The 24,586-nt window shown below is 43.8% G+C and overlaps 2 long non-coding RNA genes across 2 annotated transcripts in view; one reads left to right on the forward strand and one right to left on the reverse strand.

The window, feature by feature from the left end:
• Positions 1-24,586, forward strand: part of LOC141089416 (uncharacterized) — a 184,010-nt gene that overhangs the window by 18,152 nt on the left and 141,272 nt on the right. The window lies entirely within an intron of this gene.
• LOC141089412 (uncharacterized) overlaps positions 1-24,586 on the reverse strand; it is an 82,661-nt gene that overhangs the window by 533 nt on the left and 57,542 nt on the right. The gene's annotated exons all lie outside the window — the stretch shown is intronic.

A 24,586-nucleotide genomic window follows, 5' to 3' on the forward strand; every position in this document is an offset into this window, starting at 1 on the left:
TGATGTAGGCCACAATTCTGAGGCAATATTGCTTTAGTGCTTGATCGTCCTTCTCTCACTGATTGATGGCTTAGTTTATTGCAGGAATAGCAAGATTTGAATTTCTCTAAAATAGATATTTTTAAGAATAAAGTAGTCAAAGAAAGTGGAGATGCTGATGAAGTTAGAAAGGACATGCTGTGTTCAGGAATTTGATACATTAGCTTTAGGTAGACATTAAGTGCTACTAATAGCATGTGGGGAGATGTATGAGCTGCCTAAAGCTTTTGCAAATAGTATATAAAAGCCTCAGTTCATCAAATCCTTCCTGTAACAAACCTGGTGTGAAAAGCTTAAAAATGTGGCAATATTTTATGCACAATGTGAGGCTGCATAAAAGTTTTGTGACTTTTGACATCTTACACCATTTTTGTCTAGATCCTACAAAGTGGCCTGAGCTGGGTCGTGACGGGGCATGAAGGGGTGTGATGATCCAGCTCATCAAATTCATGACAAGCCGCGGTGTACCTTATGCCACAAATCTTATTCTAATCTCTGTAACTGATGTAGTAAGCCCTGAGTTTGACTGGAGTCATGGTGAGTTGCACATAGAGGCGCACACCATGGTGCTCTTGCATCCAAAAAACATCTGATCTTCTAGGTGAAACAGAGATCACAACAGTTCTCTGCTGAACAACATGTGTCATCGACCCAGGCCAGAAATGGCCTCTGGAGAGTCCTGACCTGCTTGTTCCAGCAATCAAGAATATAGTTAATAGTAATCTTGTTTCAATTTTTAATTCAGAAATCAATAGTACAAGTGAAAATAAGCCACTTTGCAATATATCTTATTTCTGCACATCTTTCTTCGACATGACTGACTATTCAATTAAAAAATTATCAATTTACAGGTATAATCTCTATTCAGTGAACACAGACTGTTACATTTCTGAGATAGGAGATGGAAGGCGCTACAGATACAATTCTATGAAGAGAGGCAGAGGGAGGAGCCACCAGTCACTGATACTTCGTTCCCAGCACCTCATTCACCAGTGGTTCTCAGCCTGGACGGTCGCACCTTGGCACTGTCCAGGTTGAAAACGGTTTATCCCCCAGACATGGATTATGGTTTGGGACAGAACAACAGACAGGTATGGTATATTGTTGGGTTTTTTTTATTTTGGTTTTATTACAGTAAAATGAGGGCTTTGGTGGAATAGGCGTTTGGTGAGTATAACTGTGTTTGCTATTTTTAAATAAAAAAGTAAAAGTGTGTTTTGTTTTATTTCTAATAAAGGACTGGCTGTGTCTTTATTTACCATATAACAATAGGATTAGTAATGGATAGGTGTCTTATAGATGTCTCTCCATTACTAAGCCTTGGGCTTGATGTCATCTGACAATACAAAGGTGACATCAACCCCATAAATATGAACCCCACTTGCCACCGCTACAGGGGAAGTGAGAAGAGCCAGGATTGGCGCATCTAATAGATGTGCCTTTTCTGGGCAGCTGCGGGCTGCTATTTTTAAGGCTGAGTTTTTTAAAATTATTTATTTAAATAATTTAAAAAAAAAGCTTGGAGACCTCTCTGTTCTTGATAACAAACCTTGTTGAATACTCCTATCCGCCGCTCCTGCTCTCACTGTTATTAGCAAGTGTTGGACGATGGGATCAGTAGTCCCATCAGCTGACAACAGTGACCGGAAGTAAACTTTATACCTCCGATCACAGATGAGTGCTCAATCTGTCTTTTGACAGCGTGGGAACCACGGCTCTCTGACCGGTGGGGATGATTTCACTGCCGATCAGAACCCGTGTTTGCTGCACTATCATGCATATGAAAGAATGGCAAACACTGGATGTCCGGGCCCCCCATTTAAGTGACTGGGGTTCAGGTTTGGGTTCGGGTCTGGTTACTGTTCTGGTACCCGAACTCAAACTTTTTGTAACTGTTCTGCCGATCCTGCCGGACCCGAACATCCAGGGATCAGCCCATCTCTATTCTTGTGTTTCCATATGAAAATGAAAATAACCATGATCCCTCTACACTGTGACATCCTTTTTGATATTTGCAGACAGCTTTTAAGTCTCCTCTTAGCCATTTTTTTGCATTTTTTTTTTATTCTCATAATCTCCCATCTGGACTACTGTAATATCCTGCATGTCGGTCTCCCTGACAAAGCAGTATATCATATTCAGTTACTCCAAAAAGTCACAGCTAGGCTAGTAATAACCTGTCAACCTCGTCATGCCCCTATAAATCCAATCCTACACACACAGCATTGACTACCCATGAAATTAAGAGCAATTATTAAAATGTACCTAATGATCTTTAAAATCATTACCAATTTAGGCTCAAACCACTTGAAGAAACTTCTAAAGCGCTATGCTGCTTTCCGATTGCCCCGATCAGCAGGCAGGAATAACCTGTTCATACAAAGGATCCAGTTTACAGCTTACAACACTTTTAACAAAACAGGCTGTCATTGTACTAGAGAGTGATTATAGCTTGCTTGCCTTGTAGTCAGCCGTGACTGTAACAGCTCTCAGTATCTCTCCATTGACTGGACGCGAGCGGCTGCAGGGATAACAAAACTTAAATTTCTCCATGTAACTGTTCTTCCAGTAAGCTGGCTACACAGAGTTTAAATGCTATTTACCTGCAGGTTACCATTATATCTGAAAGTAATAAACATTTCTCACTGTGACAAGTTCCCCTTAAACCATGCTGACCAAGTATAAATGATAGATCATCAGTGTCCCTCCTTCCTGCTACTGCTGAAATCTCACACTGCTCAGTAAAAACTGTAGCTGTCAGTCAGGTTGGGTAGACGGAGACTGAAGGAAATTGAACTTTTGAGCTATTTAATTATTTTTCTCAATTCACAAAATGCTCATTTTGATAGATTGCAGGATGATACAGCCATTCTGACATAGGTTTTCAAAGTAAGGGCATCAATCTCATCAGGTCTAAGTAATCTATCTAATAATGTATACCGTTTGCAATGTGAAATCTGGTGACATCTGTTAGAATTATGCAAAAAAAGTTATTTGCATTCATAAATTCTAATATTCTAATAAATTCCTAATATTAAGTGGAGCCGAGATGATATGGGTCTATTTTCAGCATTTGGACCAGGCACTTTATTATATGGGGCCTTTTACATAGTTTGGACTAGGCACTTTCTTTCCAGTGGGTAATGTTACAACTCCATTACAGAGACAATTACATGCCTCCAACATTGTGGCAAGCGAGGTTTATCGTAAAATGGTTTGACACGTTCTGGTGTGGTGTGTAGGAACTTAAGTAGCATGCAGCTCTGACCTCAACCACATGACCACATGAAACATCATACGGATGAATTAAAAAGCAGAGCCAGATCTTCTCATTCTGACCTCAAAATGTTTCTTTGGCTAAAAAATACTTTGAAAGAAAAGCCATTATGCAATACAAAAAAAGGCTGCTAAAGCTCCAAATGATTCGCCTGTTCCTTATAAACACCCATGACTTTAGAATGCAATGTCCAGCATGCTCATGTAATGAAGAGTTGTCCACATTAGTTTCATCATTCTTTCAAATGAGGCAGAAGGAGTTTAATTTGGCCTAGTAATAGTAGGATTCACCAAATGATAAACTGAATTTACGGTACATCTCAGTACTGTCTTTGCTTCATAGGCCACATTCACACATTCAGTATTTGGTCAGTATTTTACATCAGTATTTGTAGGCCAAAACCAACAGAGGAACAATCAGTGGAAAAGTATCATTGAAGCACGTGCACCACTTCTCCATTTATCACCCACTCCTGGTTTTGGCTTACAAATACTGATTAAATACTGAACTTGTGAATGTGGCCTTAGAAGCATAGGGTCTGGCACATTAGACTCTGCCCAGGTGTGCCATACCTTAAAGAGGTTAACCTACTTTGCATTGTTAATATTAATAAAATTAAAAAGAATCTATATTTACCTGCTCTAACCCCTGTGTCTCCAGAGCGATCCGTGAATTCTAGTGGGTCAGGAACTAATGACATCCTGATTTTTGGTTACTTGTCCATTGAGGCCTGTAATTGGCTGTTGCAGTCCAGTGACTAAAATGGGACATGATCAGAAGATACATTTTGTATAAAAAAGTTTAACCCCCCCCCAATAGTTCCAATCACCCCCCTTTTGCCCCAATAAAAATAAAACAATAATAAAAAAAATGCATATTTGGTATCGCCATGATCAGAAATATACGATCTATAAAAATATAAAATAAATTAATTTGGTAAATGGTGTAACAAGAAAAAAAAAAAATTTTTTGCTTAAATTACAATAAAAGACATTCAAAATATCATATCTACCTCAAAATTGTATTAGCAATAACGGCAGTTCAGGGTTAAAAAAAATAATCCCTTACACAGCCCCAGATTCTGAAAAATGAGAACGTTATGGGTCTCAGAAAATAGCGACAAAAGCGGAAAAAAAATTGTTGACAAATTTCTGCATTTTTTTCACCTCTTAAATAAGTAAAAACCTACACATTTGTTATCTATGTACTCATAGACCTGTGAAGACTCAGACGTCAAGGTTAGATTTCAGAAAGGCAGATTTTAAGGGATTCAGAAAGATAATTGGAGGGATCCAATGGCTGGATATCCTTAAAGACAAAAATGTCCAGGAAGGATGGGAAATCTTGAAAAATGAAATTCTCAAAGCACAGTTGTTAACAATTCCGAAAAGAGGGAAGAATAGGAAGCATTTAAGGAAACCAGGATGGGTGAACACAGAACTTAAGCACATGCTAAAAAGGAAGAAAAAAATGTTTATAAAATGGAAAGAGGGAGGCATATCTAAAGAAGAATATAATGCTGTCTGCAGAATCTGCAGGGCACAAATCAGATTAGCTAAAGCTGAAAATGAATTGAGGCTTGCAAGAGATGTCAAAAGCAATAATAAAGGATTTTGGGGATATGTCAAAAGTAAAAGAAAAGTCAAAGATGCTATAGGATTTTTACAGGATGAAAATGATGAAATGGTAAGACAGGATGTTGAGAAGGCTGAACTTTTAAATTCCTATTTTGCATCTGTTTTCTCTCAGAAAGGAAATGTAACACCAACTGTTATTCACTGTCCTATTAAGGGAATAGAAGAATCCAGGATATCTATAAACAGAAAGATAGTGAGGAAACACTTAGCTAACCTAAATGAATTCAAGTCTCCAGGTCCAGATGAATTACACCCCAGAGTACTGAAGGAGATAGCAGAAGAAATTTCTGAACCACTCTCCATAATCTTTGAAAATTCTTGGAGAACAGGAGAAGTGCCAGAAGACTGGAGAAGAGCAAATGTTGTTCCTATCTTCAAAAAGGGGAAGAAGGTGGACCCAGGCAACTATAGGCCGGTGAGTCTGACTTCTATACCAGGAAAGATCTTTGAACAAATTATTAAACAACATGTAAGTCAATACCTGGATAAGAATGAAGTGATCAAACAGAGTCAGCATGGGTTTGTAACTAATAAGTCATGTCAGACTAACTTAATTTCCTTCTATGACGGTATCACTGATTGGGTGGATCAAGGAAATGCTGTAGATATAGTATATCTTGACTTCAGCAAAGCATTTGACAAAGTCTCTCATACAATCCTTATTGAAAAAATGACTAAGTATGGAATGGACAAGGCAACTGTTAGGTGGATTCATAGCTGGCTTAGTGATCGGACCCAAAGAGTGGTCGTAAATGGCTGCACATCCAGTTGGAAGAATGTCTCAAGTGGGGTACCACAGGGCTCTGCCCTGGGCCCTGTATTGTTCAACATCTTTATCAACGATTTAGATGAAGGAATTGAGGGTAAACTGATTAAATTTGCTGATGACACAAAGCTAGGAGGGATAGCTAATACTAGAGAAGAGAGAGAGAGGATTCAAAAAGATTTAAATAAACTGGAGAAGTGGGCAGTAACTAACAGAATGGTTTTTAACAGGGAGAAATGCAAAGTACTACATCTGGGCAATAAAAATGAAAAAAGCATATATAGAATGGGAGGAATAGGGCTAAGTGACAGCACATGTGAAAAAGACTTGGGTATACTAATAGATCACAGACTGAATATGAGTCAACAGTGTGATGCAGCAGCAAAAAAGGCAAATGCAGTTCTAGGATGTATTAACAGAAGCATACAGTCTAGATCACGTGAAGTCATTATTTCCCTCTACTCCTCTTTGGTCAGACCTCATCTGGAATATTGTGTCCAGTTTTGGGCACCACATTTTAAAAAAGACATCAACAAACTGGAGCAAGTTCAGAAAAGAGCGACCAGAATGGTGACCGGTCTGCAAACCCTGTCTTATGAGGAAAGGTTGCAGGATTTGGGAATGTTTAGTTTGCAAAAGAGAAGACTGAGAGGAGACTTAATTGCTGTCTACAAATATCTAAAGGGCTGTCACATTGTAGAAGGATCAACTTTATTCTCATTTGCACAAGGAAAGACTAGAAGCAATGGGATGAAACTGAATGGGAGGAGACACAGATTAGATATTAGAAAAAACTTTTTGACAGTTAGAGTGATCAATGAGTGGAACAGGCTGCCATGAGAAGTGGTGAGTTCTCCTTCAATGGAAGTCTTCAAACAGAGGCTGGACAGACATCTGACTGGGATGATTTAGCGAATCCTGCTTTGAGCAGGGGGTTGGACCAGATGGCCCAGGAGGTCCCTTCCAACTCTACGATTCTATGATTCTATGATTCATACTGACCTGAAAAATCATATTGCCAGTTCAGTTTTACCATATATTGAACATGGTAAATACAACACCAAAAAACTATTGTAGAATTGCACTTTTTTGTAATTTCACCGCACTTGGAATTTTTTTCCAATTTTCCAGGACAATATGTGGCAGAATGAATAAAGTCATTCAAAAGTACAACCTATTCCATAAAAAACAAGCCATCATATGACTAAATGGCTGGAACAATAAAAAGTTCTGGCTCTTGGAAATGGGAACAAAAAACAAAAGGGGTGCAGCAGTGATTTTCATGGACCCATGACTCAAATCAAAAATGGTCATGTCTCCCTGATTTTTTGAGAATATATGGCCAGCAAAAAACAGGCACATGTGGTAATCTCCATGGTACTTTTTCCTCTATCCATGTTCTTACTGTGAAGTAGTGAGGGGGAGCATATGCGAGGGTCGATATGCATTCCCCAGGATGCAGATAGAGTCTTATTAAATCCGTTGGAGCGCCTTATGTTCACAGCAGAACACCTGTGAATCACAAAGCAAAATAAAAGAAAGAGTGGATTGGGTCTAAGTAGTGGACCCAATCAGATTTTTAGGAAATCCTGTCAAGGGCTTTTATTTTTAGAGGGATTTGCAGGTTTGGTAGTGGGGAAAATCCCTCTCTCCACTCCAGGTTTTGGAAGTGGCTCTATGACCACGATTCCATTTAAGGCTGTGTGCCCACGTTGTGTTTTTTTAAGCGTTTCCACAGCGTTTGTGCCAGCTCAGACGCTGCAGAAATGCTTAAAAGAAGCTTCACTTTAAATTGCATGCATTTTTGGCTTTTCGTGCCAATGCGTGCGTTTTTAAACGCTCAGGAATCGCTTAGCGGCTAAAAACGCAGCATGCTTATTAACTTCCGCATTGCTAAGCATTTTTAGCCTTTTCCAATGTTCCCAGAAAACGCACGGAAAAAAACGCGTTAAAAACGCGCATCTTTTCTGCAAAAAAATGCGCAAGAAAAGCGGGGAAATAAAACGCGCGTTTTCTGGGAAGGGAATCAGTTTCATGAGCGTTTAAAAACGCTAACATGGGCACATAGCCTAAATCTGTCAGTTTTCCCTTGGGTGTATCAGTTTGGAGTTTGCAAGCTGCAGAGCAGGAGGCCCTGTGCAACCCAGGTCTGCGTGGAGCTAACACAGAGCCAGGGACTTTGTGGCAGCTGATGCACCCAAGAGATACGGCAGTGACATTGTCCACGGCCACTGGTTTTGAAAACTGACTGTATTTGTGGAAACCCAGCTTCGATCCGGAGGATATCACTCCTGTATGTGAGTCTGAAAATGAAGATACTGTTTATGTTGAACTTTATGTGGTCCCTGCCTATCTGTCGCACTGCACCATCCCCGCTGCACTGCACTACTCATTGTTTTTCTATCCATATCTTCTATAGCGAACTACTCAGTAAATGTAACCCTATGATGATGTAACATCTGCAAAGTGTTGTCTACACACAACTATATACAATTACTGTGATTAATAAGAATAATTTGAAAGAATTATAGAATCTCTGAATATGAACAGCAGGAAAGACAAGTAATTCAGGTATAAGATATGAGATACAAATGACCATGCAGGAGGCTCAATAAATGACAAGATATTGATAATGTCTTCTTTTGGTCACAATACATATATTATATCGGGGTGGAAGAGAACTTTGTTTGTACAAAATGAAGGTTCTCAATCTTACTCCTATAAATGGCATGTGTATGGGGTAACACAAACACAGCACACCACCAGTTAAAGTAAAGCAGATGGCTTGCAGCATTTAATTCTAAAGAAATTTTACATCATTGGGGAGAGGAAATTGTGCAGGGATTGAAGCAAAGATGGATGGTGAAAACTACAAGCAGGAAAATCCAGTCCAGCCTGCCAAGGATCTCGGAGTGGGGACACAATTTATCTTTCGCTAGAATAATGATACTAGTCACAAAGCAGAAGCAACAAAGAGTTAGCTCAGCAAAATAAAATTAATGACTCTGAATAGCCCAGTGAAAGCCCAGAGCTGAATCCAATTCAAAATCTATGGCAAGACTTAAAGACTGCATTCCATGTGTAATTACCAGCCAACATGTACAGTAAGAGGACGATATTCTGCCAAAAACAATAAGCAAAAAATGGCACTGTCAAGACGAGGCACAACCTAAGAGACTTGTGGGTTATTACTGTAGGCAAGACTTTCATCGAGTGTTAACCATATAGTGGTGATTTTATCTTAGGTGGTAAGCAGCAGGAGTAGTTATATATAAAATAGGGGTAAATATAACTTTTATTAGTAATGTTTAAAATCGAACATGTCCTATCAAATTTGTGTACCATGGAGTGAAAAAGCACATCAAACAACATAAAAAGTGCCCAATATCACCTGTGCAAGTATAAAATTGGTTCAGTCTCACCTATTTGGTCTAAGAAGAGCCATCTAAGACGTCAGGAATAGGAGATATTGAGGAGGACACGGGTACTAATAAACAGCCTGTCGTGCTCCATGTGTAGTTTCCCATCCTGACTAGGACAGTACCCAAGTGTAGTCCTGTCCTTCTATATATGACCCTCCCAACACGTTTCATCCCCAGTACTGAGGGACTCTTCAAGGAAGTGCACTTGTTATTTGGGGAGAAAACGAGGAGAAGGAGGCCTGTAGTGACAGGACACCCAAGGAGACCAGCAGAGTGCAGCGCAGCCAGAAGATATGTGTCTGGGCAGATAAACACTGTAACAAGTGCACCTTTAAAAATATGAGTGAGAGTCACCCCCTCCCTTGGCATCTGACATCACTACCAGGAGTGCCTTGCAATCTGCTGAGATGCAGGGTAATACCCCTGTGACGCGTCAGAGGCACGCAATCTAATTGGACAACGTAATAGCTATTAGCCACAATAATGGTTGACAGTATGCAATGCAAAATGAATATATCTGAAAAACCAATACATTATCTATTGTATTATTTCTAAACACTGTTTTTCGGTGATTACTTTGTATCTCCGTTCATACTCCACACACACACACAAATGATACACCATTTGAAAGGTAAACTTGCCCCCTTCAGCAAGAAAATAGCCAAACAAACAACACATCCACGATTTGATAAAAAAATAATTTAAACATTAATTTTCATTAACCTGCAGTAAGGAAAAATGACCTGCAGGTGGCACCACACTACCCCAAAACACACTACCACAAAACTGCTTACAGACATCACAAACAAATCCAAACATTTGCCTTGGGGGCTTTCCAGCTTGCCGAACTGCTTGCCCAGTCTATTTCAGGCAAATTGGAGGATTGCACACTTCACAGCAGGTGAGGCACATATGCAAACACATTTGTAAACATGCACTGCCTATTGAACTGCACACTTGGTCCGTTCATACTCCACCCACACAAACAAATGATACGTCATTTGAAAGGTCAAATGACCTGCAGGTGGCAACACACTACCCCAAAGCATACTACCACAAAGCTGCTTACAGACATCACAAACAAATCCAAACATTTGCCATGGGGTCCTTCCAGCTTGCCCAAATGCTTGTCCAGCCTATTTTAGGCACATTCGAGGATTGCACACTTCACTGCAGGTGAGTCACATATGCAAACACATTTGTAAACATGCACTGCTTTTTCGGTGATTACTTCGCCCAACACACACAAATGGTAAGTCACATATGCAAACACATTTGTAAACATGCACTGCTTTTTCGCTGATTACTACACTTCACACACACAAATGATACACCATTTGAAAGGTAAACGTGCCCCTTCAGAAAGAAAAGAGCCAAACAAACCACACATTCATAATTTTATCACTAAATACTGTTTAAACATTAATTTTCATAAACCTGCAAAAAGAAACAATGACCTGCAGGTGCCACCTCAACCGGAAGACATTTTTTGGCCTCTACTTATCAAGCCAATTTATTGTATTACGAATCTTCATATATAAATACCTGTCTGTGTTCATCATCTCATGAAATACATTTACATTTGACCAGCTTGCTTTTTCTGAAATTGCCTGCGCCCTGACGACCAATGTGCGAATATTTCACACGGCCCAACTAGTTAAAAGTAATGGTGGAGGCACGAAGGTCAGTGGGTGCTCTTGTCAGCTGGCCTGGCTGTCTTTAGAAAGACAGCATGGATCAGGGCTCATCCCACTGAATGCCCATGCTACTTTCTCATGGGCAGAATACTACTCAGACAATACAGGTTGAAGGTAACATAATACAGTTATAATTTATTAGATAACTAACAGTCAATAACATATAGTACAGTCCAAGAAAGTACATAAGATGGTGAAACTCACAGTCTCATCCTTCCCTGGCTCACCGTGAATTAGAACATCTGCCACTTCAGGGCTTCCAGAGCCAACTACTCCAACCAGTGGTACCTCACTTTTGGTGCCACCCACAGAGAGGATGTAGCGGCAAGCTTTGAAAGCTGACAGAGTCCATTGATGTATGTGGCCAGGTGACTTGATTGTCCCAACCTGGGTTCTCCAAACATCTCCATGGGTTTAGTGATGGGGAGTGAGTCAAATCTGTGTTCCTCTGGTTGGAGCCATAGTGCCTTGGCTACTGTGGTGTAGAGTCTCAGGAAACAGAGGCAAACTACAATTGTTCAATTAACCTGCACCTTTGTCCATCAAGGATAGAAGAACAATAATCTGCAGGGATGGATATAATAGGTAGCAAACAAGCATTCAACAAATCAACAAGCATCAATTCAAGAGTCAACTTTCAGGCTCATATGATCAATGGCTTATGTCTCTTCACCTACTGAAAAATACATCTGGCATAATTAAGAATAACTGCTGTGAGTTCCCCTATTTTTGATAACCACCATGGTAAAGCTGACTGTTATGGGTTCATTTTCTCCTTCACCTCTGATATCTGATGAACTCCCTCTGCTGGTGAAAGGAGGTAGTGAAATTGATCTGGATGGGAAGAACCTGTCATCTGAACAGGTGGAGTGTGATTGGACATCCGGAATTTCTGAGTGGATGTAAGGCAGCCTATGCCCTGCAGGGTTGCTGGTGATCCTTTCTGCTCTGAGCTCTGGCATCCAGTTTAGTTCCTGTCTACTAAAAGCTAAGTTTTTGCTCTGCTATTTTTCCATGAGATTTTGTCTGTTTACTTAGTGTTTGTGTTCAGCCTGCCCTGGTTGGGATGGGCTGAACTCCATTTTTGTCTCAGATCAGTTGATCTCTTTGCTCTGTCTTCAGAATATACCTGAGTGCTGATATAGTGATTTTGAAGTCTAGTGACTTCAGGGCCTTTTCTATCAGACATGTTGGACATTATTTTAGGCAGGGTTTTTTGTGGATTGCAGCCAGCATCTTTTCTGTCCTTTCCTATCTAGTTAGTTGGGCCCCATCGTTTGCTCAGCCTGTCTTTCTGTCTGTGTTTGTGTTTTCATCTGTTTTTCACCGACAATACATGTTGGGGGCTGTCTATTGCTTTGGGATCTGCTCTGGGGCAGTTTAGATTTCCCCTTTCTTTCTTTAGGCTTATTTAGCTCTCCGGCTGTGACGAGGGGTCTAGGGCACCGTAGGAACCCCCCACGGCTACTGTTAGTTGTGGTGAATAGGATCAGGGGTCTGCAATCCGCTAGCTACCAACCTCTCCGGTTTTCTGGACTTAGCTTGTTTTTGTTTTTTCCTCCTCCGGTGACTCATTCATAACAGAATCACCAGCCATACCACAGATTCTAGGGTACTCAATAGCAGGAGAGAATTGTAAAAAGAAAAAAAAAAATGTCAGAATTTTTTTTTTTATATGTGTATTTTTTCCTCTATTTCTCTGAGGCCGTAGGGGGAATTTTTTCTCAATGGAGATTAAGCAATTGTCTGATCATGTGGAGCAGCTCACTGTTGAAGTGCGGGGAATTTCCACCTATCTTGCTCATTCACATGCTGCTGAACCAAAGATCCCTACTCCTGATGTGTTTTTTGGGGATCGGTCTAAATTTTTGAATTTTAAGAATAATTGTAAATTATTAGTTATTCTAACTAATGTGAACGCATTTTTTCAAGCCTTGGGGTTGTTGTATGATGAACCTAATGCTATTGGTCAGGCTGAAAAGGCCCTGTTGGCATTGAGCCAGGGTCAGGATTCTGCAGTTGTTCTGTCAAAAATTCCAAAAGTGGGCGGTCCTTACTACCTGGAATGATGGTGCCTTGGCAGCTCTCTTTCGGAAGGATTTGTCAGAAACTGTAAAAGATATTATGGTGGGATTTCCTGTTCCCTCTGGTTTTGATGATTCTATGTCATTAGCTATTCAGGTTGATCGGCGTTTGCGCGAACGCAAAACTGCACGAGAGGTGTTGCCACCTGTTGAACAAATGTCTGAACCTATGCAATGTGATAGAGTTTTGTCTAGGGCGCAATGTCAGGAGTTCAGAAGGCGTAATAAGCTGTGTTTTTTTGTGGAGATGCCTCTCATATTATTTCTGTCTGCCCTAAACGAGAGAAACGTTTTGCACACACATTTGCTGTTGGTGGTGTTCAACCTAAGTTTCTTCTGGCAATTACTCTGATCTGCTCCCTGTCCACATTTTCCGCTAAGGCTTTTGTGGATTCGGGAGCAGCTCTGAACCTGATGGACTTGGATTTTGCTAAACGTTGTGGGTTTCCTATGACACCTCTGCGGACGTCTATCCCTTTGAGGGGTATTGATGCTACTCCTTTGGCGAAGAATAAACCTCAGTTTTGGACCCAGGTGGCAATGCGGGTCGCCCCAGACCATCAAAAAAGTTGCAAATTTTTGGTGCTGCATAATTTGCATGATACCATTGTTCTGGGGTCTCCCTGGTTGCAAATCCATAATCCAGTTTTGGATTGGAAATCTTTGTCTGTGGTGAGTTGGGGTTGTCGGTGTGCCCTTAGTGACGCTCCTGTTTTCTCCACCTCTCCCCAGTCGCATGATGTTCCTGACTATTTGGCTGATTTTTATGATGTATTTAGTGAGAATGAGTCTGCGTCTTTGCCTCCTCATAGGAGTTATGACTGTGCAATTGAGCTGAGCCCTGGTTGTAAATTTCCCAAGGGTCGACTTTTCAATTTATCTGTTCCCGAGCACGAGGCTATGCGATCCTATATTAAGGAGTCATTGGAGAAGGGTCATATTAGACCATCCTCTTCACCCTTAGGTGCTGGGTTTTTTTTCGTGGCCAAGAAAGATGGTTCATTAAGGCCTTGTATTGCCTATCGTTCCCTTAACAAAATTACTGTTAAATATCAGTATCCGTTACCCCTGATTTCTGATCTGTTCTCCAGAGTTAAAGGTGCTTGCTGGTTTACCAAGCTTGACCTCAGGGGGCGTATAATCTTATTCGCATTAAGCATGGGGATGAATGGAAGACGGCGTTTAATACTCCGGAGGGACATTTTGAGTATCTGGTGATGCCTTTTGGGCTCACTAATGCCCCTTCTGTCTTCCAGTGCTTCATGAATGATATTTTCCAAGACTTGGTGGATAAATTTTTGATCATCTATCTAGATCATATTTTGATCTTTTCCAAGGATTGGGACTCTCATGTGGAACTTGTTCGGACTGTGTTCCGGATTTTGAGGGAGAATTCCCTGTATGTCAAGGGATCGAAATGCCTTTTTGGGGTACAGAGGATTTCATTTTTGGGATTTATTTTGTCTCCGTCAACTATTGAAATGGACCCGGCCAAGGTACAGGCCATTTATGATTGGGTTCAGCCCACTTCTTTGAAGGCCCTCCAGAAGTTTTTGGGTTTTGCTAATTTTTATCGCAAATTTATAGCTAATTTTTCTGGTATTGCCAAACCACTGACTGATTTGACTAAGAAGGGTGCTGATAAGGGTGCTGATATGCTGAATTGGTCTCTGAAGGCTGTTTCTTCCTTTCAGGAGCTGAAGCGAAGGTTCTCTTCTGCTCCGGTTTTGCGGCAACCTGATGTCTCACTCCTGTTTCAGGTAGAGGTGGACGCTTCTGAGATTGGTGCAGGAGCTGTTTTGTCCCAAAAAGATCCTGTAACATCTAAAATGAATCCCTGTGCTTTCTTTTCCCGAAAGTTCTCCCCATCCGAACGTAACTATGATGTGGGGATTCGGGAACTGTTAGCCATGAAATGGGCATTTGAGGAGTGGTGTGTGGCTCTGAGCCATGTTTCTGTTCTGTTTGACTTTGCCCTTACTTTCGCCCTTATCAAAGATGGAGTAAGTAGCTTCACAAGGGGCCTTCTTGTTCCTGTTTGACTTTGCCCTTACTTTTGCCCTTATCAAAGATGGAGTAAGTAGCTTCACAAGGGGCCATCTTGTTCCTGTTTGACTCTTCCTGTTTCCTGCCTGCTGTGTACAAAAGGGACTCAGCACATTATACCTGTGCTTGTGTATCTGGATCTTCACCTGCTGCCAAGCTTGGAGAACTTGCATTGTGCCTGCTTCTTCTATACCTCAGGATTCCCCGTTTGTTACTTACCTGCCGTCCTGCCTGACCGCCTCTCCTGTCCGGATCTGCTCTGCTTCATTCATCTCTGCGGCCTGCTCTCCGCTTGAAGCCTGGTCCAGGCTCAGGACTTTAGGACTGTATGCTCCTGGACCTCAGACTCTCGCCAGTTGGTTCGTACAGACTCTACCTGTTGCCAGAACTTATATCTGCTTACCGTGTAATACTGAAGCCTGCTTCCTGCAATACCCCTGAACTATCTTTGCATAGTACTGTGACCTGTTGCTACAATACAATACTGAACCTTTGAACATATACTGTGTCTGTCTTCTCTGACCCATGCTACAGAGTTCCATAGAACCTATAGTACCAATTTGACAAGTGGAGACATTGGTTGGAGGGAGCTAAACATCAAGTCGTGGTCCTTACTGACCTCAAGAATTTGATTTACCTTGAGTCGGCCAAACACTTGAATCCTAGACAGGCTAGGTGGGCCTTGTTTTTCACACGTTTTGATTTTGTGGTCTCTTTTCTTCCGGGCACTAAGAATGTCAAGGCAGACGCCCTCTCTAGGAGTTTCTTTGCTGATTCTCCTATTGTGACCAAGCCTGCTACCATCTTAGGTGAGGGGGTAGTTCTTTCTGCCATCTCGCCCGATTTGAGACGTGCTCTGGAAGAGTTTCAGGAGGACAAACCTGAGCGTTGTCCCATTGGAAAATTGTATGTTCATGACCAGTGGAGAAAGAGAGTAATGTCTGAAGTTCATTGCTCCGCATTGGCTGGTCATCCAGGTATTTTTGGTACTAGAGATTTGGTGAGTCAGTCTTTTTGGTGGCCCACCTTGTCTCGTGATGTCAGGACTTTTGTGCAGTCCTGTGGGACTTGCTCCCGGTCTAAACCTTGTTCTCGCTCTAGTGGGTTGTTGATGCCTTTTGCCGGTGCCCAGGAGGCCATGGACCCATATTTCAATGGATTTTATCTCTGATATGCCTCTCTCTCAGAGAATGACTGTTATTTGGGTGATTTGTGATAGATTCTCTAAGATGGTCCATCTTGTACCACTCCCTAAGTTGCCATCTTCCTCAGAGTTGGTGCCCTTGTTTTGCAACAGGTGGTTCGCTTGCACGGTATCCTTGAGAAGATTGTATCTGACAGAGGAGTTCAGTTTGTGGCTAGATTTTGGAGGACTTTCTGTTCCAAGCTGGGAATTCAGTTGTCCTTCTCCTCTGCGTTTCACCCTCAGATCAATGGGCAGACGGAGAGAACAAAACAGACTTTGGAGTCGTATTTGAGATGTTTTATTTCTGCTGATCAGGATGATTGGGTTTCATTTTTGCCCTTGGCCGAATTTGCTTTAAATAATAGAGCTAGTTCTGCCACTTTGATGTCACTAGTGTTGAGCGACTTTTGGTTTTTTAGGGTCGAGTTTCGTTTCATGAAACCCGACTTTTCCAAAAGTCGGGTCGAGCAAAATCGGCCGACTATAGGGAAAAGTCGGGGTCGTCCCGAAAGACGAAACCCAATGTAAGTCAATGGAGAATTAAAGTCAGCAGTGAGAGGAGGACAGGAGACACACCAACAGTGCCCATTTGAATGCCAAAAGCATAAATTCTTGTTACTGAAGCTTGTCAACCTTAATTAACTTCATAATACTAGTTACGCACTGAAAAATGGGGGTTATTTGGCTACAGTTGTGGGGGGGGAGGGCTGGCTCCAGGTTTTCGTGGGCCCAGGGCCAAAGAGCACCCCTTTAACACATACCACAACTCATGATGCTCCGATACGGCAGAGAAATAGCAGTATAGTACAATGAAAAATACTTCACTTCTTACATCTCATGACTGATATCCATTTTAAATTCTCCAATACCTCCAAAAACGGACAGTATATAACTCCATACAGTATTATGGCCAGCGCTTAGTGCGCTATACAGAGTAATGAGGCCCATATATTTCTCCATACGGAATCGTTATTCCCATATAATGTTTCAAACCGTATATGATGAGCTCCACATAATGCTACAGTATATGTTGGTCCCAATGGATGAAGCTCCACTGTCTTATGGGCCCAAATAATGCTCCATATATAATGGGCCCCATTTCTACTGCTCTAGTGTATAATGGGCCCTGCAAATGCTGCTCCAGTGTCTGATGTCCACCTTTGGAATGCTCCAGTGTATGGTGGGCCCCATATATCATTCACCAGAGTATAGTGCTCCCCAAAAATTGCTGTCCCAACATTGAAAACAATTACATAAGTCTCCTTGCTAGGGAATCCCAGCACTACTCTGAACTCCTTGTCATCCCCATCTTCCATCTCACTGCACTAGGCTGTTTAGGCCCTCCCACCAGCAGAGACACTTTTGCGTACTATGCGGTGCCCTGTGCCAGTGCCATCGCCCATGAGTATGCCCCCCCACCTGCTCAAGGAACCTGCACTTTCATCTGCACCTTCCTCTTTGTCACCGTGTAAGGTGGTGTAGTATGCGGGAAGGGGAACCTGAGTTTCCTCTGGGTCAGATTCTGGCTGTGTAGAGTGCGAGGGGACTGTAGTGGTCTGTGTCAATGTACCAGCAGCATCATCCAGCAGTGGCTGGGCCTCAGTGCACTTGTGGCGTCCCCAAGAGTACGGTCGCCACTGTGGCATTGCCTTCCTCTTAGGGAGTGTGTTGTCAAGCTTGGGAGCAACGAAGGATCTCTCTAGCAGTGAAACCAACACACAACACATTTCCCACTCCAGGCCAGCAGGGAGACCTCTGAACCTGACTGCTGAGGAGCTGCTCTCTGTGGTCGGGAGGAGGTAAGTTAGGGCACTCTGTGCAGGGAAGGGGAAGTGTGTGGACGTGAGAAGGGGAGCTGGAGGATGAGCAAAGTTAAGGCTCACTCCTAGCTGGAGCGCATGGTCCGGATTCCGGTCTCCGAGTTTGTAGGGACACTGACGTTCCTGCAGCAGAAACCGGGGGAAGTAGCAGCTATAAATGCTCTGTACCCAACTAAGGCTCGGAGGCCCCAGCATCGACGTGTGCGAGGCAGAAGGAAAAGGCTACAGCTGTCTGCCATACAAGTAAAGTCTGAGGAACATCTGTTAGACAGGAGGCATTTCAGTGAACCACAGTCCAGTGAGTGCTTCCCCCACAAGCGCTAGAAAGGAGACGTTCAGGAAGGTACATGTTGGCGGAGTGTTGGAAGGGAGCTTTCCATTCTGGTCCCAGAGGTTGGCAGAGGTCCTGACCCGGAGGACACAGCACGGAGGCAGGCATCTGTGTAACCTGCAGACTGTGAGTAAAGCTTTGGAACTGCATGCTCTGGTGTCCTACAGTTATTCCAGCACCGCTACATCTGGGTACCAGCACCTACACCGCCTGTGCCTTTCCCCCATCACTACATCTACACTTCCCTGGGACTCCATCTCCACCTGTGGGGTTCTTCACCATCTTTGCTGCACAACACCATCAGTCCCAGAGGATCTGCATGCAGCGTCGGCCTAACATCTATGTTGCTGAACACCACAGGTGGCGTCAAACTATCTATATAAACTCTTTACCATTATACCACGCCATTTACATGGGCGCCCTGGCCCAGCGTCCAGGTCACCGCTGCTGTGACACATCCCACTGACACCGGCCCGATACTGAGTACCCCACAGCCCTGGGAGGGCGACCCATATGCCGACTGCTGATCGGGCGGCGTTATTCCCACGAACCTCCAAACAGCGTCCCTGAAGGCAAAGTTTTGGTTTCCGGGGGCAGTATGATTGCAAAGCTGAACCTTAAAGGAATGTCCAAAAGGGCACCACCAGGAGTGGAGCCTGTGGCTTAATTGGACTGCACCCGGGAAACCACTACCATACAAGCTACAGAAAAGATGGACAGATTGCAAGCTTTGTCTATTCTGTGTGTGGCGTGGTATGTCTGTTTGTAGTTGTGCTAGCGATTTCTCAGCTTTATTCCGTTAACGACCGAGACTCCGACATGGCCCCGCGGTACGTGTCAAGCTTACTAGAGGGATACGCAAGGCTGTGGCACGTGAGATCGAGCAATAACAGGTCTAGCATTCCAGTACATGTCCGGGGCTGCATGCACGCTACACTGAAAGGACCAGCTTTTGTCGCTTACAGGTGCAGATAACCTGCTGAACTCCGTTAGTGATGGGGATCTGGGATTCAGATTATTCCCCGCGAACGATGATTTCCCAGTAAGTTTAGGTCAACCGCAATTCCGGAGTTAGGCCTAACCGTCATTCCTGAAAAAATTACGTGTCCAAACCACAGGTGCTGTAGCTTGCTTAACAGCTCGGCAGCCGTTCTCAGGCCCAGTATGGATTCAACAACATTGTAGAAAGTTGATAAAGGGTACAGTTTCACCGGATAACATGTATATATGTAGCCTAGTTTACACATTAAAAATATATGTCTATAGATCAGGAAGCAGACTCAGATGTTCTCAGGCCCAGTATGGATTTGACCAGATTGTACAAAGTTGAGAAAGGGTACTTTATCACTGGATAGCAGGTATATATAGCATAGTTTAAACATGTAAACATGTACACAGCAATCTAAAAAGTGGAAAAAAGGAAATACATTTGAGGTGTACATAACTATATACTTTTGGTGTTATTTTTAAATCTTCATATATATTTCTGTCTCAGTAATACAGTCCAGCCTCTCCGCAATAGGAAATGAGATGCATACAATTAGTGACATAAAGGCTATTGATTGCAGAAATCTAGGAATTATTATTCACGGGAAAAACTTCCGTCACAATTCTCATAGGTGATGCTGACCCTCTATTAATTTGTGTGTTGAGACAGTGAAAACATTTTTTTGTGAATAAAGTCTTGCTGTATCGCACTTCCTTTGATTCCATCACTGTTACTCATCTCAATCAAATTTTTATAACAGGGAGCAATGTAAACATGGTGCTCACTGGCTATCATGATCTGTCACGTAACTTTGGAGTGCAAAAGACAGAAGCCACAGGCTGTAGGCGATTCTATTTGATTGGCATGAGAGGGCACATTTTGAAATGTGCGCCGGAATGTCACACGTTTGTGAGTAGGAAAACTGTGAAAGCTGATGATAAACCACCACTGCATGTAATTGTGAGTCGACGTCCATAAGAAATGGAAGCCACTGATCATCTGGAGCTAGAGCCCAGCAGGACAGGGCATAGCTACATCTTAACCATCATCTTTCAGTTCAATCAATTTGTAGTGGAAGTCCCAGTGCAGGATTTGACAGCCCAGACTACACAGCAGAGGAGCAGGGAGAGGTAAACATTGCAAATGCTGGGGCCCTGGCCAAGCAAGGGGGGCACACTCGTGGGCGTCGGTACTGGCACTGGGCCCCTCATAGTACGGCGGTGTGTCTGACAGCGGGTGTGCACCACCACTGTCAGAGACACTTGATTGCACTATGAGGGACCCTATGCCAGTGCCCGCGCCCAAGAGTCGGCCTACCCACCTGTCCAGGGCAACGGCACTCGCACGGTTTTTGTGCGCTAGGTGGTGACCCCGGCCATGGGGGGGACCGCCCACTTAGGGAGGTTTACAAAGTGGCATATGTAGATGTGGGTCATTCAGCTGCTGCAAAAGGCGAAATAGGTCAAGTTCGCGGAATAGGAGGAGGACCAAAGCAAGCCATTTTTCTGGCAACCTATGTGTCATCAAGGGAAGGTGGGACAAAATCCTTGGAAACCCATGCATGGTTCATTTTAATGAAGGTTAGATCATCCACATTTTGGGTTGACAGACGGGTCCTTTTTTCTGTCAGGATTGATCCAGCTGCACTGAAGACTCTTTCCGATAGCACACTTGCAGCTGGGAAGCGAGCTCCTGTAAGGCATATTGTGCCAATTCAGGCCAGGTGTCCAGTTTAGCGGCCCAATAGTCAAAGGGGAATGACCTGTGCGGGAGAACATCGATATGGGAGGAAAAGTAGTTGTTAACCATAGTTGACAACTGCTGTCTCATGTCACTTTCCATCGATGCAGTATTACCAGTTGTGTGAGCGGTCCGTGAAAAATCAGTCCACAACATTGTCATGAAACCCCTGTCTCCAACGCCACTTCTGCTGTGTGCACCACGAACACCTCTGCCAAGCTGCCCCCAGCCCGTACGGCTCGTGTGAGAACCATCACCGCTGCTGTGTGCTGGGAATGCCTCAACCAACCGGTTAACCAGAGTTGCTTGTTTAGTAGCCAATATTAGGTCAAGGTTCTCCTGTGGCATGATGTTTTGTAATTTGCCTTTATAGCGTGGATCCAGGATGCTGGCCAACCAGTAGTCATCATCGTTCATCATTTTGGCAATGCGTGGGTCCCTTTTTAGGACCTGCAAGGCATAATCTGACATGTGGGCCAATGTTCCCGGTGTCAATGATGCACTGCGAGTGCTGGGTGGAGGAGCACTTTCTGGCAAATCCACATCCCTCCAGTCACGCACAAACCCTGTACCAGACCTTGCCACGCCAACATTTTCACTTGCCCCACGAGATGCATCCTCCTCCCCTAAGTAATCATCCCCATCATCATCCTCCTCCTCCTCTTCTTCCTCCACCTCGTCCAGGAGAGGTCCCTGAGCAGACAATGGCTGAATGTCATCAAGGATTCCCTCCACCTCTTCCTCCTCGTCAACATTGGCTGCAGACGTCTGCTCCTTAAGGTGCGTCAAAGTTTGCATGAGCAGACGCATAAGTGGGATGCTCATGCTTAGGATGGCGTCGTCTGCGCTTACCAGCCGTGTGCATTCCTCAAAACACTGAAGGACTTTACAGAGGTCTTTCAGCTTCGACCACTGCACACCTGTCAACCCCATGTCTGCTCTCAAAGTGCCTGGCCGTGTATCCTCCCACAAATGCATTATGGCCTGCCTCTGCACGCACAGCCACTCATCCATGTGCAGGGTGGAGTTCCACCTTGTTGCAATGTCGATAATGAGGCGGTGGTTGGGAAGGTGGAGCAATCGCTGCAGCTTCTGCATACAAATGGAGTGTACAGGCGAACGGCGGATGTGCGCGCACAGTCTTCACACCTTCTGGAGCAGGGCTGTTAACTCCGGATAATTATTGAGGAAGCACTACACCACTAGGTTCAAGGTGTGAGCCAAGCAAGGTATGTGGCTGAGTTTTGAAAGGGCTATGGCTGCCACAAAATTACGGCCGTTATCACTAACTACCTTGCCTGCCTCAAGATGTACACTGCCCAGCCATGACTCAGTTTGTCGCTGAAAGTACTCGGCCAGCACCTCGGCGGTGTGTCTGTCGCCCAAACACATCATCTGCAACACAGCCTGCTGACGCTTTCCACTAGCTGCTCGATAGGGGGACACCTCATGTGCAACAGTGGCAGCTGCAGATGGAGTGCTCGTACGACTGCGCTCTGTGGACGAGCTTTCGCTTCTGGAGGAGGAGGAGGAGGGTCGAACGCCTACAGCCAACTGTTTCCTAAACCGTGGGATAGGCAGCACTGTCCCACCACCGCTGTCCCCTGTGGACCCTGCATCCACCACATTAACCCAGTGCGCAGTGATGGACACGTAACGGCCCTGGCCATGCCGACTGGACCATGCATCTGTTGTGAGGTGCATGGTCACAAGGAAAGGTGTGGCTCATGAACATGAGCCTCCAATGACGACTCAGTGCTTTTATTTTTTACAACTTCAGAAGAGGAGGCGATAGAGCTGGAGGCTGAGTCAGCAATGTAAGACAAAACTTTTTCCTGAAGCTCTGGCTTTAAAAGCAGTTTGCCAACTCCTAGAAAACTAAGCCTTCGAGGCCTTGTGGAGCCAGACGATGGCGTAGGCTCAACACCTCCTGCATTCGGTCCTATTTTGCTTTTGCCACTACTATCAGATCCACCACCAACACCATCATTACCAGCTGCCAACCCCCGCCCAATTCCATGGCCTCTTCCACCAGCCTTCCTCATTTTTGGTAGAAATGTAGACAAAATCCAACAAACTATATAGTAATGTAAAACAAGGGACAAGGTGTCTATAGGACATTGGAGATTTTGAATTTCTGCACACACTTGTGGACACTGGACACTTTTGGATTGTGTGAGGCCCACTGAATATCACAGCACTATGTCACAGGCTCAATGTCGCAGGTGTGAAAAATGTCACTAGAGGATTACGGAGATTTTGAATTTCTGCACACACTTGTGGACACTTTTGGATTGTGTGAGTCCCACTGAATATCACAGCGCTATGTCACAGGCTCGATGTCGCAGGTGTGAAAAATGTCACTAGAGGATAACGGAGATTTTGAATTTCTGCACACACTTGTGGACACTTTTGGATTGTGTGAGGCCCACTGAATATCACAGCGCTATGTCACAGGCTCGATGTCGCAGGTGTGAAAAATGTCACTAGAGGATAACGGAGATTTTGAATTTCTGCACACACTTGTGGACACTGGACACTTTTGGATTGTGTGAGGCCCACTGAATATCACAGCGCTATGTCACAGGCTCGATGTCACAGGTGTGAAAAATGTCACTAGAGGATAACGGAGATTTTGAATTTCTGCACACACTTGTGGACACTGGACACTTTTGGATTGTGTGAGGCCCACTGAATATCACAGCGCTATGTCACAGGCTTAATGTCGCAGGTGTGAAAAATGTGACTAGAGGATAACGGAGATTTTGAATTTCAGCACACACTTGTGGACACTGGACACTTTTGGATTGTGTGAGGCCCAGTGAATATCACAGCGCTATGTCACAGGCAGAAATTGGCTAGTGTATGACAAACTACAAGGTGTATATAGAATTGGGCAGAATAGGAATCTCCCTAGAGTGTAGGTCTGTAAGAACGGAACAAGTCCTCGACTTATCCTTACAGAGCGACACACAGATAGCTTCACTGTGGCCGTGATAACAGCCGTTACACAGTACTGAGAGAGGAGCGTGCACGTACACGGCTGTCCGGTGTACGTAAAATTGTCAAGCTCCGTGTTTTTTAAGTATACGGACTGACACACGCTGTCTCTCTATAGTTTTGAATGTGATCAAACAGCAAATATATTTAACTGTTTGAAAACTAGACAAAACTAGAAGGTGCAGGTCTGTAAGAACGGAACATGTCCTCGACTTATCCTTACAGAGCGACACACAGCTTCACTGTGGCCTTGATAACAGCCGTTACACGGTACTGAGAGAGGAGCGTGCACGTACACGGCTGTCCGGTGTACGTAAAGTTGTCAAGCTCCATGTTTTTTAAGTATACGGACTGACACACGCTGTCTCTCTATAGTTTTGAATGTGTTCAAGCAGCAAATATATTTAACTGTTTGAAAGCTAGACAAAACTAGAAGGTGCAGGTCTGTAAGAACGGAACATATCCTTACAGAGTGACACACAGATAGCTTCACTGTGGCTGTGATAACAGCCGTTACACGGTACTATGTGAGGAGTGTGCACCGCTGTATGGT

This window comes from Dendrobates tinctorius, unplaced genomic scaffold, assembly GCF_039654945.1.
Source record: "Dendrobates tinctorius isolate UK_male_01 unplaced genomic scaffold, ASM3965494v1 ptg000008l, whole genome shotgun sequence".
NCBI classification, from domain to species: Eukaryota; Metazoa; Chordata; class Amphibia; order Anura; family Dendrobatidae; genus Dendrobates; species Dendrobates tinctorius.